Consider the following 17,972-nt stretch of genomic DNA (forward strand, 5'->3'; position numbering starts at 1 on the left):
TAGCTTACCTACACAGCAACCCACGTGCTTCTCTGCACACACAGCTTTTCACTCTGTGCACTCCAGACTAACCGATCTCGACTCTGTATTCAGATCTGTACTTGCTGAACTCTCCAGAGGAACCGAACTGCCTAGCCCCACCTTCCCTGTTTATATCCCTAACGAGCTCCCTCTGCTGGTCTGAGGTGGAAGATGGAGATGTGTGAATGTTTATGGGGGCCTCTTGTGGAGGATTCCATTAATGCACCCCTCTAGGATCTGTGGCTCCAAGCACAGCTGGGCGCCACACTTGAAGTTGGTTATAAATTGGTATGGGAGTGTCCACAGGACATGGATCCCTTGGTTATATGTCTGGTATTGGGGTCTGGTGAATTGCGGGACTTACGACAAAGGAATGTCGCGACCCGGGTGTGGCGGTTTCAAACCGTTTTGAACTCCCCGGGTTTGGGGGGTTCATGGTGCTCCCGAGCTGGTAGTGCGCGGCTGGGAGCAAGTAGAGTTGTGTCATTGGGATTGTTAGAACCCTCCTGTTTGTTTTTGTTTCTATCTTGTGTTTTGCGGTCACGTGACCATCTTCCTATATATTCCAGCTCCGCCCTTCTGGCCTTGCTGGACTTCAGTGTTGTTTTGACTGTCTCTCTAGCCAGGTGCTTTTGTGCCTATCTATGTCTAGTTTGCTTGGTCCTCTGGACCTCTAGTACTTTTGTCAGTTTATCTTTTGCTCTGCAACAACTTCTTTTAGGAAGTGTCCCATTTTTGTCCCAGTCCTTAGTTCTTTTAGGGACCCCTCTCTTTCTCTATAGGTCTCCGTTCAGACTAGCCGAGGACGAAGGCGGGTCTGTTCACAAGGAATAGGTCGCCCGCTACAACGTAGGGACTCAGCTTAGTCTTACTGTAGGGGCAGCTCTCCCCTTCTTTCCCTAGTTTATGTTGCAGATCATAACAGTAAGTCCAGCCCAAACAAAAAAAACTTTAAGGAAAGAAATCTGGGGATCAGCATGGCTTCTGTTCAAGATTTGGCTCAACACCTGCAGGGATTGTCTCTGGAGATGTCCGAGCTCCGGCAACATGTGAGTAGGTGTTCTGGAGCGCATTTTGTCGAACCCAAGGTAGGACTCCCTGATATTTTTTATGGTAAACAACAAGATTTTTTTTCCTTTAAAAATGCTTGTTTATTATATTTTCGTTTGAGACCAAGGTCCTCTGGGAATGAATCACAGCGCATAGGGTTTATCATGTCACTTTTGCGCAAGGAACCACAGGGGTGGGCCTTTTCTCTCCAACCTAATGATCCGTGTTTTAGGTCAGTGGAGGATTTTTTTTCTGCTATGAGGCTATTGTATGACGATCCTGATCGAGTCTCATCTGCTGAGACAGAACTGAGGCGTTTGAATCAGGGGTCAGGGGATGTTGAAAATTATTGTACACACTTCAGAAGGTGGTGTGGTATTGTACACACTCAGAAGTGAAATGGAATGATTCGGCGTTAAAATGTTTTTTTCTTGCTGGTCTAAGTGAAAGGGTTAAGGATCTGCTGATTGCATTTCCTGCACCTGAGACCTTGCAAGAAGCCATGCAATTAGCTATACGTGTGGACAGGAGACTGCGTGCCAGGGTTAATGATGAAAAAATTCCTGCAATGGCAGCTCCTAGTCCCCATTGGGTCTGCTCGGACGGCAGAGAACCGATGGAGGTTGGGGCGATGTCACTTCGCTCTCAGGAAAGAGACCGCAGGTTTTCCAAGGGATTGTGTTTTTACTGTGGTAAAACTGACCATTTGATTAAGAACTGTGAGCTTCGTTTAAGTAAAGAAAAAAAAAAGGTCAGTTACGCCCGTATTGCTTGTTTGAGCTCCAAGGGAGTATTTCTTTCAGGGAGTACCTCATTGCAGGAAGATTTGATTGAATTTCAGGTATTTGTGGATTGTGGTTCAACACTTAATGTGATTGATAAGGGGTTTTTGGAAAAATTTAAATTGGAATCCAAACCTTTGTCATCACCTACTTCTGTGATTGCAATTGATAACACTCCTTTGAAATGTATTACTCACAAGGTTGCTGCATTTCCCCTTACTATCAATGGCATTCACCATGAAAATTTGGATTTGGTGGTATTAAATAATTTACCCTCTCCAGTCGTTTTAGGTTTGCCTTGGTTAAAACTGCACAATCCTTTACTGGACTGGTCTACTAATGAGTAGTGTTGAGCCACCCCCGTAGTGTTCGAGTTCGGTTCGGTTCGTCGAACACCCGTGTGTTCGCCGAACTGTTCGTCGAACTGTTCGTCGAACACCTTCGAACACCGTTAAAACCAGGCAGGCAAACAAAAACACATAGAAACACATAGAAAACACCTTCAAAGGTGTCCAAAAGCTGACAAACTGCTCAGAAGACACAACTAACACATGGAAAAGTGACAAGTACATATAGTCATGAGAAAAGAAAAGAGGTGGAGGAGTAAAAGGGGAGGGAGACACAGATATAGGCATGTCATGCCCTTCTAAAATCCAAAAAGTGAGAAGCCGACACGTTCAGTCCGCTCCTGCCCGTGCCACCTCCGTGTCGCCGGGTTTGTGCCAGAGCCGCGGTGAACCCTGACGGCCAGCCCCCCTCTCCCAATACTGGTGCCTGTCCGCTGGTGGGTCGAGCGAGCCCCCCTGTGGTGGAGGCAGATCTAAGTTTTTTAATTTAAATTGTCTCTCTAATTTGAATGAATACACTTTAAATCCATTTACAAGGATCTATTGGAGGGCAAGTCTCATGCCAGCAGCCGCGTAATTCCAGCTCCAGTAGCGTCCACTAAAGCTGCTGCAGTTAAAAAGCTTTTATAAGGATCGAGCTCGGCTGTCCACCGCAAGGCATCCTACTGCCAGTCCCAGCCCCTATGCCTTGGGGTGCCTCCTGATGCTCTTCACTGAGTATCCCGTGGTCCCGAAGCATTTCATTTGAAAAAATTAAGTGTCCAAACTACAGGTGGTGTAGCTTGCTTAACAGCCGGGATAATCCGCTGACTAGCAGACACTGCTACTAGGCACAAAGTATTTCCTGGGCTAGATGCAGTTAAAAATTTGTAAGTAGATACTCTCGTTGGATGCTGAGAAAGCATTCCATAGAGTCTCCTGGCACGCCATATATGATTCTCTTAAAAAGCTTGGGGTAGGGGTCTAGGGGACCCTTTTATAGCCAAAATCACGGCCCTGTATCACAATACGTCACCTAGGCTGAAGATAAATGGAACTGTAGCACCCTGAGGGCTCGGTTGCTACAGACGTATTGCACCTCACCCAGAGGTGTGATATCTCACTCTCAGGTAAGGATGGAGTGTGGATCAGGACCCGACACCTGCATGCATTACACCACATTGCCGTGGGGCAGGGCGACCAATATGCCCCTGAGATGGGCACGACAGTCCCTGTCCCTGGCTGGAGTGGGGGGAGGGAACACTGAGGAAGGGGAACCCTGTAGTGCAGGAGCAGGGAGGAAGCAGTTCCTGGGTGCATTGAGAAGGGAGTATAAAAGGTGGGCACCATCTTAGTTCAGTGCAGAGAAGTCTGAGCAGAAGTGGCAGGGAGCAGGGGCTCTGCATGAGCTCTGCTCCGGAGGCGGGCCTAGTAACAGAGGCCCAGGCCTGCAAGAGGGAGAAGGAAGGAAGAGGAGCGGAGAAGGCTCCAGGAACGAGGAATGAAGGGATCCCAGGGGTGCGGACGGGCGAGTCGCCACCGCACGCCCGAATCCACCTGCGTGGAGGGGTCAGGCCAAAGGGGGAGACCGGTCCCCGAACTAGTGGAGGCAGGAAAAGACCCTCAGCTAGAAACCGGAGGCTCTGACATTTTATGTGGCGCAGCCCCTCGCTACACCCGCTAGGAAGGCACCACATAGGGTCAGGGAAACTGGCGCCAAGTTTACCAAGAGGAGGCCCGAGGCAGCCGGACAGAAGTGTTGGAAAGAAAGGCCAGACAAAGGACACACAAAGGGGGTCCTGTGAAGCGCTCCAAAGTTATCTGGGAGTTGTCTGAGCCCCTCACCTGGTGAGCACAGTACGATGTGGGCAGCCGTTACCTGCAGACGTGGTCTGGATAATAAGAACTGTGAGTAAAGGCCCTGAACTGCATCACTGACTCCGTGTCGTTACTGCTGCTGCCCTGCACCATCACCCCCATCCTCCGCATACACTGCCCTGAGGCTATACTCCTCCCGTGGGGAGTTATGCTACGCTCTGCTGCACCCACAACACCAGCCTCAGCGGTCTGCCCTGTAGCGGCGGTTCACTCTGACCGCAATCCACGGGTGGCGTAGTCGGACATTTAAACATCAAAACCACATAAATAGTTCCGCCACTGGTTTGACCACGCTGAGCCACGGAACCGGGTCGCCACCACGAAGACTACAACCACCAGCATCCACCAAAAAGGGTCCGGCTCCGGGTGTCCCAAGGCCCAGGGGGTGCGTCAGAACATTTTCATCACCTTTCACAATCACCAATGGGACAAGGCAGGGATGTCCTCTGTCCCCTCTCTTATACATCCTAGTGACGGAGCACCTGCTCTCATCAATTCGCCATAACCCCAATATTAGGTGGATTGAGGTGGGAGGCACCGAGTACAAGTGCTCTCTATTTGCTGATGATGTCCTAGTATATATCACTCAATCACATATATCCATCCATGCTGTTATGGCTGAAATAGATCACTTTGTTACATGGTCAAATTTTAAAATCAATGCAGCGAAGTCTGAGACCCTCGATGTCTCCCTCCCCAAATCCATATAGGATTCCATCCAGTCCAACTTTCCCTTTGCCTGGCCCTCACAGGGTATCAAATACTTAGGAATTCCTATTCATAGAGACCTCTCCCATCTATGTTATCTTAATTTTGGGCCCTTTATTGAACAACTCCATACAGACCACGGTTGGCAAGTTAGAACTGTAAGATTCACTACGTGAACCACTGGTGTTTTGTGGAAAAGCACATGTACACTGCGTTCCAAATTATTATGCAAAAAGTGTTTAGGAGTGATAAGGGAAGAATTTGTTTGTTTGTCAGTTAAACTCATTGATGGTGATGTGTGTCAGGGCTCTTTATATCACTGTAAGCAATTGCAGACACCTGTGCTAATTAGTTTGGCAGGTGTGTCCAATGAAAGGCAAGACTACTTAAGAAGGCTCTCTCACATTATTAAGCAGCCTACATTTTCTGCCAAAATGGGAAAGAAAAAGGATGTGTCGGCTGCTGAGAAGCAACAAATTGTGGAGTGTTTAGGTCAAGGCATGACTACAATCAACATTGTGCGATGATCAGGATGAAGTGTCTTGGCAATCAAGAAGTATGTAGCTGATTCACAGTACACACGTGTGCGTGCTGATAAGGGCAAATTGAGGACTCTTTCCTACAGGCAATTACGTCAGGTTGAAAGAGCAGCGGCAAAAAAGCCTTGTCATAGCAGCAGACAAGTTTTTGAAGCTGCTTGTGCCTCCAACGTCCCCCGAACAACAAGATGCAGGGTCCTTCAGAGGTTTGCAGCTGTGCATACGCCATCCTGTCGACCTCCTCTATCCACTTCACACAAGCAGAAACGGCTCCAGTGGGCCAAACATTACATGAAGACTGATTTCAAAACTGTTTTGTTCACGGATGAGTGCCGTGCAGCGCTCGATGGTCCAGATGGATGGAGTGGAGGATGGCTGGTTGATGGACACCCCACGCAAACACGGCTACAGCGCCAACAAGGAGGAGGTGGAGTAATGTTTTGGGCTGGAATCATGGGGAGAGAGATTGTCGGCCCCTTTAGGATCCCTGAAGGCGCTAAAGATGAACTCCATAATGTATGTGGATTTTCTCAAACAGCACTTCCTGCCATGGTTCAAGAAGAAGAACCGTGTATTTCACAGCAAGATCATTTTTCTGCATGATAATGCACCATCTCATGCTGCACATAAAACATCTGCATCTCTGGCTGATATGGGCATAAAAGGGGACAAACTTATGGTGTGACCCCCATGCTCCCCTGACCTCTACCCCATTCAGAACCTTTGGAGCATCATTAAAAGGAGTGTCTATGATGGCGGGAGGCAGTTCACATCTAAGCAACAGCTCTGGGAGGGTATTCTGTCCTCATGCAAAACAATTGAAGCAGAAACCATCCAAAACCTGACAAATTCAATGGACGAGAGAGTTCAGAAGCTGCTTTCGAACAAGGGGTCCTATGTGAAAATGTAACATCACCTAGAATAAAGTTTTGAGTTGAAAACTGTTTGATTTCAGTTTCTAACAACCTGCTAATGCTTATAATTTCAAAAATGACCATTTTTTTGGTCTTTATTAAAATGAAAAGGTTGATCGAAAAGTTTGGGGGATCTAAGAGTGTGGCAACCCAGTAGTCATGATTACTTCGAATTCTGACAATATGAGGGTCATGCTGCAGGTAGTGCAGCAAGAAGGCACTTATGTGTCTTGCGCATCTCGGAGCCCCAAAATTATTTTCCGGGCTAGATGCAGCTAAAAATTATTATTAATTTTAAATCTGGTGAAGTATAGATGGCCTAATAGGATCAGTGGTGCACACTGCTACAAAGCCCAACTTATTTTCCAGTCAAGATACAGATAAACATGATTAGTAATTTTAAATCTGGTGGAGCTTATTATAGATGGCCTAATAGAATCAGTGCTGCACACTGCTACAAAGCCCAAATTATTTTCCAGCCAAGATACAGATAAACATGATTAGTAATTTGAAAGCTTAAAACGGTTGGTAGGGTGATTTTAACCAATCATCAAGCTTTTACTCTCCCCAGGATGACACAGGGGTAGAAAAGTCGTTTCGGATCCATGATTTGTTCATCTTTATGAACGTGAGTCTGTCTACATTATCAGTGGAGAGCCGCGTGCGCTTATCTGTCAGCACACCACCAGCAGCGCTGAACACACGTTCAGACAGAACGCTGGCTGCGGGGCATGACAAGATCTCCAAGGCGTAAGTGGCTAGCTCCGGCCATTTATCCAGATTGGAAGCCCAAAAAGAGCAAGGGTCCAGTGACACAGTCGTGGCTTCAATGTTTACTTGGAGATACTCCTGTACCATCGTCTCTAGGCGTTGACTATGTGTCAGACTTCTTGTCTCCTGTGGCCTTGCAAAGGATGGGCTAAAAAAGTGGTGAAATGATTCCGCAAAATTGATGTTACCAGCAGATACTGTGGTTCTGTTACGGTTTGAGTGCTGAACACTTGACGGTCCCACGGTTGGCAAGTTGGAACTGTGAGATTCACTACGTGCACCACTGGTATTTTGTGGAAAAGCACATGTAAGATTCTGCAACAGTCTCTGCTGATACTCCTGCATGCGTGCATCCCTTTCTATGGCAGGAATAATTTCTGCAAATTTACTTTTGTACCGGGGATCTAACAGTGTGGCAACCCAGTAGTCAGGATTATTTCTAATTCTCACAATTCGAGGGTCATGTTGCAGGTAGTGCAGCAAGAAGGCACTCATGTGTGTTGCGCATCCAGGAGCACCAAGTCCCTGTTGTGTTGGTGGCGAGGTAACAATCATGCTTCCTTCCTCTGTCCTCTCCCCCCAACCTCGCACAACAGAAATGTGATCAAGGTCTCCCTCATCTGATGAGTCTTCCATCAGTTCGTCCTCCACTTCTTCCTGGGCTCCTGCACCTTCCTCACTAGTTTGGCTGCTACCATGCGCCCTGGTAAAACCATCTCCCCCACCCTCACATGCCTGCCGCCTTGGTGCTGCCGACCGTCTGGACCTTGCAGATGTTAGCCCTTCCGCATACAACTCCTCCTCCTTTACTTCCTCCACCTCCTCTTGTGCCACCACCTGACTCCAAATTCTGTTTAACATGTGCTCCAGCATGTAAATCACCGGAATAGTCATGCTGATAATGGCATCGTCAGCACTAAACATCTTCGTCGCCATTTCAAAACTGTGCAGAAGGGTGCATAGGTTCCTGATCTGAGACCACTCCTCAAGTGTGATTTGCTCCACCTCTGAATCTCGTTGGCCCAGGCTATACGTCAGAACGTATTGCACCAGGGCTTGTCGGTGCTGCCACAGTCGCTGCAACATGTGCAGAGTTGAATTCCACCGGGTAGGCACATCGCATTTTAGCCGGTGAAGTGGCAGGCCCAACGACTTCTGTAGAGATGTAAGTCGCTGAGCTGCGGGATGCGAACGGCGGAAGTGAGCACACAGCGACCGTGCCCTCTGCAGAAGGCCATCTAGTCTGGGATAGTGGGCTAAAAATTGCTGGACAACCAGGTTCAACACGTGAGCCATACAAGGCACGTGTGTGACATTGCCCCGGCGAAGGGCCGCACCCAGGTTTGCAGCATTGTCGCACACGGCCTTCCCTGGTTTCAGGTCCAGTGGAGACAACCATTCATGAAATTGGTTCTCCAGAGCTGACCACAACTCCTCAGCTGTGTGACTCACATTTCCCAGACATTTCAATGTAAAAACCGCCTGATGACGTTGAGCCCTACTGCGAGCATAGTAAGGAGGTGTGCAGGATCCCTTCTGCGCAGTTAGAAAGCTTGTGGCATGACCAGACAGGCTTTGGGTGCAGGTGGAGGACCGAGAGGAGGTTGAGGAGGCAGAAGCAGTGGAGGAACTTTGACATAAAGAGGATTGACGCACAACTCGTGGGGACGGCAAGACTTGGACAGCAGCCCCTTGTCCTGCTGTCACCATAGTTACCCAGTGCCCAGTCAGCGACATGTAACGCCCCTGTCCATGCCTACTCGTCCAAGTGTCTGTGGTGAAATGCACCCTGTCACACACAGAGTTTCTCAAAGAAGCGGTGATGTTGTGTGCGACATGCTGGTGGAGCGCAGGCACACCGTTCTTTGAGAAGTAGTGCCGACTGGGCATCTGGTACTGGGGCACTGCGACGGACATAAGGTCTCGAAAATCCTTTGTGTCCACCAGGCGGAAAGGCAGCATTTCTGTAGCCAAGAGCTTGCAGATGGTGAAATTCAACCTCTTAGCTTTCTCATGGCTAGGAGGAAATGGTCTTTTACTTGTCCACATCTGAGGGACCGAGGGCTGGCTATTGTGCTTAGACGGGGTTGATAAGGGTGTCCCCGGCAAACTGCCGGTCTGTGAGGAAGATGCAGGCGGACATGTTAGGTTGCCTTGATCCAAAGGTGGTGCTATCGATGTCGGACAGCGCTCAACACCAGCTGGTGTTACCACCTCCAAAGAAAATGATGACCTGCCAATCACGCTGGCTGTTGCGGGTAAAGAGGTGGCAGGTCTGCGCCCCAAAACAGGTGTGACTGCTGTCCCCCCAGTCACAGAGGATGAAGAGGCCGCGGATGCACAAGATATGGCAGACGGTGGTTGGCCCGGCCGGCTAGGCCGCATTGTAGCACACTGAGCTTCCCACTGCAACTTATGCTTCATGTCCATGTGCCGGTTCATGCATGAAGTACTCAAACTATGTATTTTTTGGCCTCTACTTAGCTTTTGCTGACAAATGTTACAGATAACACGAGTTGGGTCATCTTTATCGATCTGAAAAAATGCCCAGGCTATGCAAGGCTTAGCACCCATGCGACCTGAAGAGCCACCACGACTTGTGGTGAGAGGCAGAGTTGTGTTTGAGGATGCAGTTGTTGACGTGCTTCCAGTACTACGTCTCTGTCCAGGAAGGCGCAACCTGACCTCGTCGTCACTAGCATCTTCCTCCACCTCCTCTGCTGACCTCATCTCTTGGCTGACTGTGGGTTGACAGTAAGTGGGATCTCCAACCTCATCATCATCACCCTGTGCGTTATCACACCCGTCGTCCTCAGAGCCAACCTGTTCCTGCCCTGACAAAAAACTAAAGTTGTCGCTCCAATCAGGTATTTGAGTCTTATCATCGTCTTCCTCATTGTCTCCACCAACAGGAGTTACAGTTTGGGAATGAGGGTCTACATTATGGTCAGAACCTTCTGCGTCTGGTCCTGGATCCGACTCATAAAGATTCTGGGCATCAGTGCAGATCATTTCCTCGTCTGGATTCACAGAAGCGCTGGAGTCGACCTCTGATTCCCAGGCTATAGTATGAGTAAACAGCTCTGCAGACTCAACCATCTGTTCTACCTCATACTCAGACGGGCAGCTGGAGATTTGGGAGCTGTGAGGAAGCAAGTGCGATTGGGGTGACACCTTTGAGGACTGGAGTATTTGTGATGTTGAAGTTGATGTGGAGGAGAGCCCACTTAAAGGAGCACTTGATATCCGTTGAAGCACCTGCTGTTTTTGTGCCTCATCTGGAATTTGTAGCGATTGGCGTGGCCGTAAGAAAGGGATCTTATCACATTGTCCGCTAAAAGAAGTAGACATTTTAGTTTGGCTGGAAGATGGTCTTTCTTCTGCACCTACCCCACGGACACAACCTTTTTTCCCCTTCCCAACACGCCTATTCCCCTTTCCACCAGCAGCAGGCCTTTTTCCACTCATTTTGGTGGTTAACTAATTCACAACTCTGGAGTTGTTTGCACAAAAAAACAATGGATGGGAACCGAGCAGAGCTGAGTGGCCAAACTGTGGTATTAGGCCAAAACTATTGGCTGGGTTAGATGCAGAAAAAAATTATATTCAATTTGCAACCTGATGGAGGTCTGTATAGATGGACTAATAGAACAAGTCCCACACACTGCTAGAAGGCCAAATATTTTTTCAGAGGTAGATGCAGAAAAAAATTATATTCAGTTTGCAACCTTATGGAGGTCAGTATAGATGGACTAATAGAACAAGTCCCACACACAGCTAGAAGGCCAAATATTTTTTCAGAGGTAGATGCAGAAAAAAATTATATTCAGTTTGCAACCTTATGGAGGTCAGTATAGATGGACTGATAGAACAAGTCCCACACACAGCTAGAAGGCCAAATATTTTTTCAGAGGTAGATGCAGAAAAAAATTATATTCAGTTTGCAACCTTATGGAGGTCAGTATAGATGGACTAATACAACAAGTCCCACACACAGCTAGAAGCCCAATATTTTTTCAGAGGTAGATGCAGAAAAAAATATATTCAGTTTGCAACCTGATGGAGGTCTGTATAGATGGATTAATAGAACAAGTCCCACACACAGCTAGAAGCCCAATATTTTTTCAGAGGTAGATGCAGAAAAAAATTATATTCAGTTTGCAACCTTATGGAGGTCAGTATACAGTTATATGAAAAAGTTTGGGCACCCCTATTAATCTTAAGCTTAATGTTTTGTAAAAATTGGTGTTTTTGCAACAGCTATTTCAGTTTGATATATGTAATAACTGTTGGACACAGTAATGTTTCTTCCTTGAAATGAGGTTTATTGTACTAACAGAAAATGTGCAATCTGCATTCAAACAAAGTTTGACAGGTGCATAAGTATGGGCACCTCACCAGAAAAGTGACATTAATATTTAGTAGATCCTCCTTTTGCAAAAATAACAGCCTCTAGTCGCTTCCTGTAGCTTTTAATGAGTTCCTAGATCCTGGATGAAGGTATTTTTGACCATTCCTCTTTACAAAACAATTCCAGTTCAGTTAAGTTTGATGGTCGCCGAGCATGGACAGCCCTCTTCAAATGATTCCACAGATGTTCAATGATATTCAGGTCTGGGGACTAGGATGGCCATTCCAGAACATTGTAATTGTTCCTCTGCATGAATGCCTGAGTAGATTTGGAGTGGTGTTTTGGATCATTGTCTTGCTGAAAGATCCATCCCCTGCGTAACTTCAACTTTATCACTGATTCTTGAACATTATTGTCAAGAATCTGCTGATACTGAGTGGAATCCATGCGTCCCTCAACTTTAACAAGATTCCCGGTGCCGGCATTGGCCACACAGCACCAAAGCATGATGGAACCTCCACCAAAATTTACTGTGGGTAGCAAGTGTTTTTCTTGGAATGCTGTGCTTTTTTGCCGCCATGCATAACGCCTTTTTGTATGACCAAACAACTCAATCTTGGTTTCATCAGTCCACAGGACCTTCTTCCAAAAAGAAATTGGCTTCTCCAAATGTGCTTTTGCATACTTCAGCCGACTCTGTTTGTGGCGTGCTTGCATTAACGGCTTCTTTCGCATCACTCTCCCATACAGCTTCTCCTTGTGCAAAGTGCGTTGTATAGTTGACCGATGCACAGTGACACCATCTCCAGTAAGTTGATGCTGCAGCTCTCTGGAGGTGGTCTGAGGATTGTCCTTGACTGATCTCACCATTCTTCTTCTCTGCCTTTCTGATGTTTTTCTTGGCCTGCCACTTCTGGCCTTAACAAGAACTGTCCCTGTGTTCTTCCATTTCCTTACTATGTTCCTCACAGTGGAAACTGACAGGTTAAATCTCTTAGACAGCTTTTTGTATCCTTCCCCTGAACAACTATGTTGAAAAATCTTTGTTTTCAGATCGTTTGACAGTTGTTTTGAGGAGCCCATGATGCCACTCTTCAGAGGAGATTCAAACAGGAGAACAACTTGCAAGTGGCCGCTTTAAGTAGCTTTTCTCATGATTGCATACACCTGGCTATGAAGTTCAAAGCTCAATGAGGTTGCAAAACCAAAAAAAGTGCTTTAGTAAGTCAGTAAAAAGTAGGTAGGAGTATTTAAAACAAGAAAATGATAAGGGTGCCCATACTTATGCACCTGTCAAATTTTGTTTGAATGCAGATTGCACATTTTCTGTTAGTACAATAAACCTCATTTCAAGGCAGAAACATTACTGTGTCCAACAGTTATTACATATATCAAACCGAAATAGCTGTTGCAAAAACACCAATTTTTATAAAACATTAAGCTTAAGATTAATAGGGGTGCCCAAACTTTTTCATATAACTGTAGATGGACTAATAGAACAAGTCCCACACACAGCTAGAAGGCCAAATATTTTGTCAGAGGTAGATGCAGAAAAAAATTATATTCAGTTTGCAACCTTATGGAGGTCAGTATAGATGGACTAATACAACAAGTCCCACACACAGCTAGAAGCCCAATATTTTTTCAGAGGTAGATGCAGAAAAAAATATATTCAGTTTGCAACCTGATGGAGGTCTGTATAGATGGATTAATAGAACAAGTCCCACACACAGCTAGAAGCCCAATATTTTTTCAGAGGTAGATGAAGAAAAAAATATATGCAGTTTGCAACCTGATGGAGGTCAGTATAGATGGACTAGTACAACAAGTCCCACACACAGCTAGAAGCCCAATATTTTTTCAGAGCTAGATGCAGAAAAAAATTATATTCAATTTGAAACCTGATGGAGGTCAGTATAGATGGACTAATAGAACAAGTCCCACACACAGCTAGAAGGCCAAATATTTTTTCAGAGGTAGATGCAGAAAAAAATTATATTCAGTTTGCAACCTTATGGAGGTCAGTATAGATGGACTAATAGAACAAGTCCCACACACAGCTAGAAGGCCAAATATTTTTTCAGAGGTAGATGCAGAAAAAAATTATATTCAGTTTGCAACCTTATGGAGGTCAGTATAGATGGACTAATAGAACAAGTCCCACACACAGCTAGAAGGCCAAATATTTTTTCAGAGGTAGATGCAGAAAAAAATTATATTCAGTTTGCAACCTTATGGAGGTCAGTATAGATAGACTAATAGAACAAGTCCCACACACAGCTAGAAGGCCAAATATTTTGTCAGAGGTAGATGCAGAAAAAAATTATATTCAGTTTGCAACCTTATGGAGGTCAGTATAGATGGACTAATACAACAAGTCCCACACACAGCTAGAAGCCCAATATTTTTTCAGAGGTAGATGCAGAAAAAATATATTCAGTTTGCAACCTGATGGAGGTCTGTATAGATGGATTAATAGAACAAGTCCCACACACAGCTAGAAGCCCAATATTTTTTCAGAGGTAGATGCAGAAAAAAATATATTCAGTTTGCAACCTGATGGAGGTCTGTATAGATGGATTAATAGAACAAGTCCCAAACACAGCTAGAAGCCCAATATTTTTTCAGAGGTAAATGAAGAAAAAAATATATGCAGTTTGCAACCTTATGGAGGTCAGTATAGATGGACTAATACAACAAGTCCCACACACAGCTAGAAGCCCAATATTTTTTCAGAGGCAGATGCAGAAAAAAATATATTCAGTTTGCAACCTGATGGAGGTCTGTATAGATGGATTAATAGAACAAGTCCCACACACAGCTAGAAGCCCAATATTTTTTCAGAGGTAGATGCAGAAAAAAATATATTCAGTTTGCAACCTGATGGAGGTCTGTATAGATGGACTAGTACAACAAGTCCCACACACAGCTAGAAGCCCAATATTTTTTCAGAGCTAGATGCAGAAAAAAATTATATTCAATTTGCAACCTGATGGAGGTCAGTATAGATGGACTAATAGAACAAGTCCCACACACAGCTAGAAGGCCATATATTTTTTCAGAGGTAGATGCAGAAAAAAATTATATTCAGTTTGCAACCTTATGGAGGTCAGTATAGATGGACTAATAGAACAAGTCCCACACACAGCTAGAAGGCCAAATATTTTTTCAGAGGTAGATGCAGAAAAAAATTATATTCAGTTTGCAACCTTATGGAGGTCAGTATAGATGGACTAATAGAACAAGTCCCACACACAGCTAGAAGGCCAAATATTTTTTCAGAGGTAGATGCAGAAAAAAATATATTCAGTTTGCAACCTGATGGAGGTCTGTATAGATGGATTAATAGAACAAGTCCCACACACAGCTAGAAGCCCAATATTTTTTCAGAGGTAGATGAAGAAAAAAATATATGCAGTTTGCAACCTGATGGAGGTCAGTATAGATGGACTAGTACAACAAGTCCCACACACAGCTAGAAGCCCAATATTTTTTCAGAGCTAGATGCAGAAAAAAATTATATTCAATTTGCAACCTGATGGAGGTCAGTATAGATGGACTAATAGAATGATGCTATGCCCAAAAGATTTTACTTCACTAGGTGCAGTAAAAAAATTGGTATTCTATACACAGGTGGTATATCTTGCAACACAGATAGGCTACTCCACTGACTAACACACTCTGCAATAGGCCAAAAAGGATTAGCTTTGCTAGATTCAGCCAAATGCTGTGAAAAAAACTTGCACAGCACTGGCACAGACCTGCCTGGCAAAAACTGATAGGAACTGATGTAACCTAGTCCTGAAAAGGACTCCAATTACAATTAGTCTTTACTCCCACAATCTATCTATTTAAGAGCACAGACCTGCCTGATAAAAGTCGTAGGAAATGCTGTAACCTAGTCCTTAAAAGGACTGCAATCACAACTATTCCCTACTCCCAAGCTATCTGTAGATTTGTGCGAAAATTGGCTTGAAATTAACAAGGTATAGCGCACACAGCAAGAGTGGTGCCGTCTAACACGCAGCTGCAGCAGTGAGAAAATGGTGGCGACGGGGAAAATGGCTTGGTCTTATAGGGCAAGGACATGTGACATACACTGCCAATGACACATGCCCTTGCTTGTGTGAAAAAAAGCACTTCGCTCCGTGTGTGCGCTGCTGATAGGCTGACAGATTGCACCTCCCCACTGCAAATGCGGGAAAGAGAAAAAAAAATGGAGATCTTCATTGTTCCTGCAGAGATCCATCCCCTGCCCCTCCCCCCACCCCGCTGTACACTCAAACTGCGTATTAACATTAATTTTCATCATTACTGAGAAAAAATCCAGTTATGATTTTGGTGCACGAACAGTTATCGAACATAACCTCGAACAGCCGAATTTTTCTCAAATTGTTCGTGTTCGCCGAACGGCTCGAACACCGCCCAAAACAGCTCGAATTTGAGATTGGCGAACAGTTCGAGTAGAACAACGCTCATCTCTACTAATGAGATTAAGTCTTGGAGTCCTAAGTGCTATGATAAATGTTGTAATGGTCGCATTGCGGCTGTGGAAAAAGGGGAATTACCTGTACCTATTCAGGATTTTTGGAAGGTTGTTTCAAAGGAGGAGTCGCAAGTTTTACCCCCTCATAAGGACTATGATTGCACCATTGAGTTTGTTCCTGGAGCTACACTTCCCAAGAGTCGCTTATTTAATCTGACTATCCCTGAAAGAAAGGCCTTGGATGAATACATACAGACGAGCTTGGCTGCTGGTCACATTAGACCTTCTAAGTCGCCTGTGGCTGTTGGATTTTTCTTTGTTAAAAAAAAGGACGGTGGTTTACGTCCATGTCTGGACTTTCGTGAAATTAATAAGATTACCATACGCAATTCCTACCCATTGCCGTTAATTCCGGACTTGTTTAACCAGTTAGTGGGGGCCAAGTGGTTCTCTAAAATTGATCTCTGGGGGGCATACAATTTGTTACGAATGAAGGAGGGTGATGAATGGAAAACTGCTTTTAACACTCCGGTAGGTCATTTTGAGAATCTGGTGATGCCTTTTGGTCTTAAAAATGCATCCGCGTTTTTTCAGAACCTTATTAATGACATCCTGAGACCTTTGATTGGTAAGAATGTGGTTGTGTATTTGGATGACATTCTGATTTATTCACCAGATCTGGAGTCCCATTGGCAGAGTGTACGTGAGGTGTTGCAGTTATTGAGTGATAATTCACTTTTTGCTAAGCTGGAGAAATGTGAGTTCGCTGTACAGAGAATTAGTTTTTTGGGCTACATTATCTCCAGTGAGGGCTTTGAGATGGACCCGGTGAAGGTTCAGTCTGTGCAGGAATGGCCTAGGCCTATTGGTTTGAAATCGATACAGAGATTTTTGGGTTTCGCCAATTATTACAGGAAATTCATTAAGAATTTTTCTGTAATTGTTAAGCCGCTGACCGATCTCACCAGGAAAGGTGCGAATACGGTCCAGTGGACTACTGAGGCCATTGAAGCGTTTGTGTATCTCAAGGAGAGGTTCAGTTCTGCCCCTATCCTTATGCAGCCTGATGAGACCAAGCCTTTTTTGGTCAAGGTTGATGCTTCTTCGGTGGGGGTCGGTGCAGTTTTGTCTCAGGAGAACAAGGATGGAGTACATCCCTGTGCTTTTTTTTCGAAAAAATTTTCAGAAACCGAACTTAATTACGATGCTGGTAATCGGGAATTGCTGGCTATTAAACTTGCGTTTGAACATTGGCGTAATTTCTTGGAAGGTGCTAAATTTCCTGTTCAGGTTTTCACAGATCATAAGAATTTGATCTATCTGGATGCTGCCAAACGCTTGAATGCCCGTCAAGCTAGGTGGGCACTTTTTTTTTCTCGGTTTAATTTTTCTGTTACCTATATCCCTGGTACTAAGAATGTTAAAGCCGATGCTTTATCTCGCAGCTTTTCTCCCATGGTTGGTACCGAGGAGGAGGAGAGCATTTTACAGGAAGGAGTTGTGGTAGCAGCATTGGACTCTGTTTTGGAAGATGGGATTCTGAAAGCCCAAGAGGATGCCCCATCTAACACTCCTCATTGGAGGTTGTTTGTGCCTAGAACCTCTAGGAGAGATTTGTTTGTGGAGTATTATGAGTCTCGGTTGGCAGGTCATCCAGGAATGTCTGAGACTAAGAGACTTATCAGTTGCAGTTTTTGGTGGCCTGGGTGGCAGAAGGAAGTCATCAAGTGGGTGCGTCAATGTACGGTATGTGCTAGGTCAAAGGCTTCACATACCCCTGCTGCGGGGTTGCTTTGCCCTCTGGAGGTTCCTAGTGTGCCTTGGACGCATCTGGCAATGAATTTTATTACTGACCTTCCTGTGTCTGAGGGTTTCACAATCATCTGGGTGGTCGTGGACCGTTTTAGCAAGATGTGTCATTTGGTTCCATTCATTAAGCTACCCTGCGCTAAGACACTCGCTAAGGCGTTTGTTAAGGAAATTGTCAAGCTTCATGGCGTTCCCACCGACATTGTTTCTGATAGGGGACCCCAGTTTGTGGCTCGCTTTTAGCGTGCTTTTTTTGACAGGTTGGGAGTCCATTTGTCATTTTCGTCTGGTTATCATCCTGAGTCTAATGGACAGACTGAAAGAAAGAACCAGGATG

This window comes from Phyllobates terribilis, unplaced genomic scaffold (assembly GCF_046119375.1).
Source record: "Phyllobates terribilis strain yellow unplaced genomic scaffold, ASM4611937v1 Scaffold_5__5_contigs__length_657084704, whole genome shotgun sequence".
In the NCBI taxonomy this organism is placed as follows: Eukaryota; Metazoa; Chordata; class Amphibia; order Anura; family Dendrobatidae; genus Phyllobates; species Phyllobates terribilis.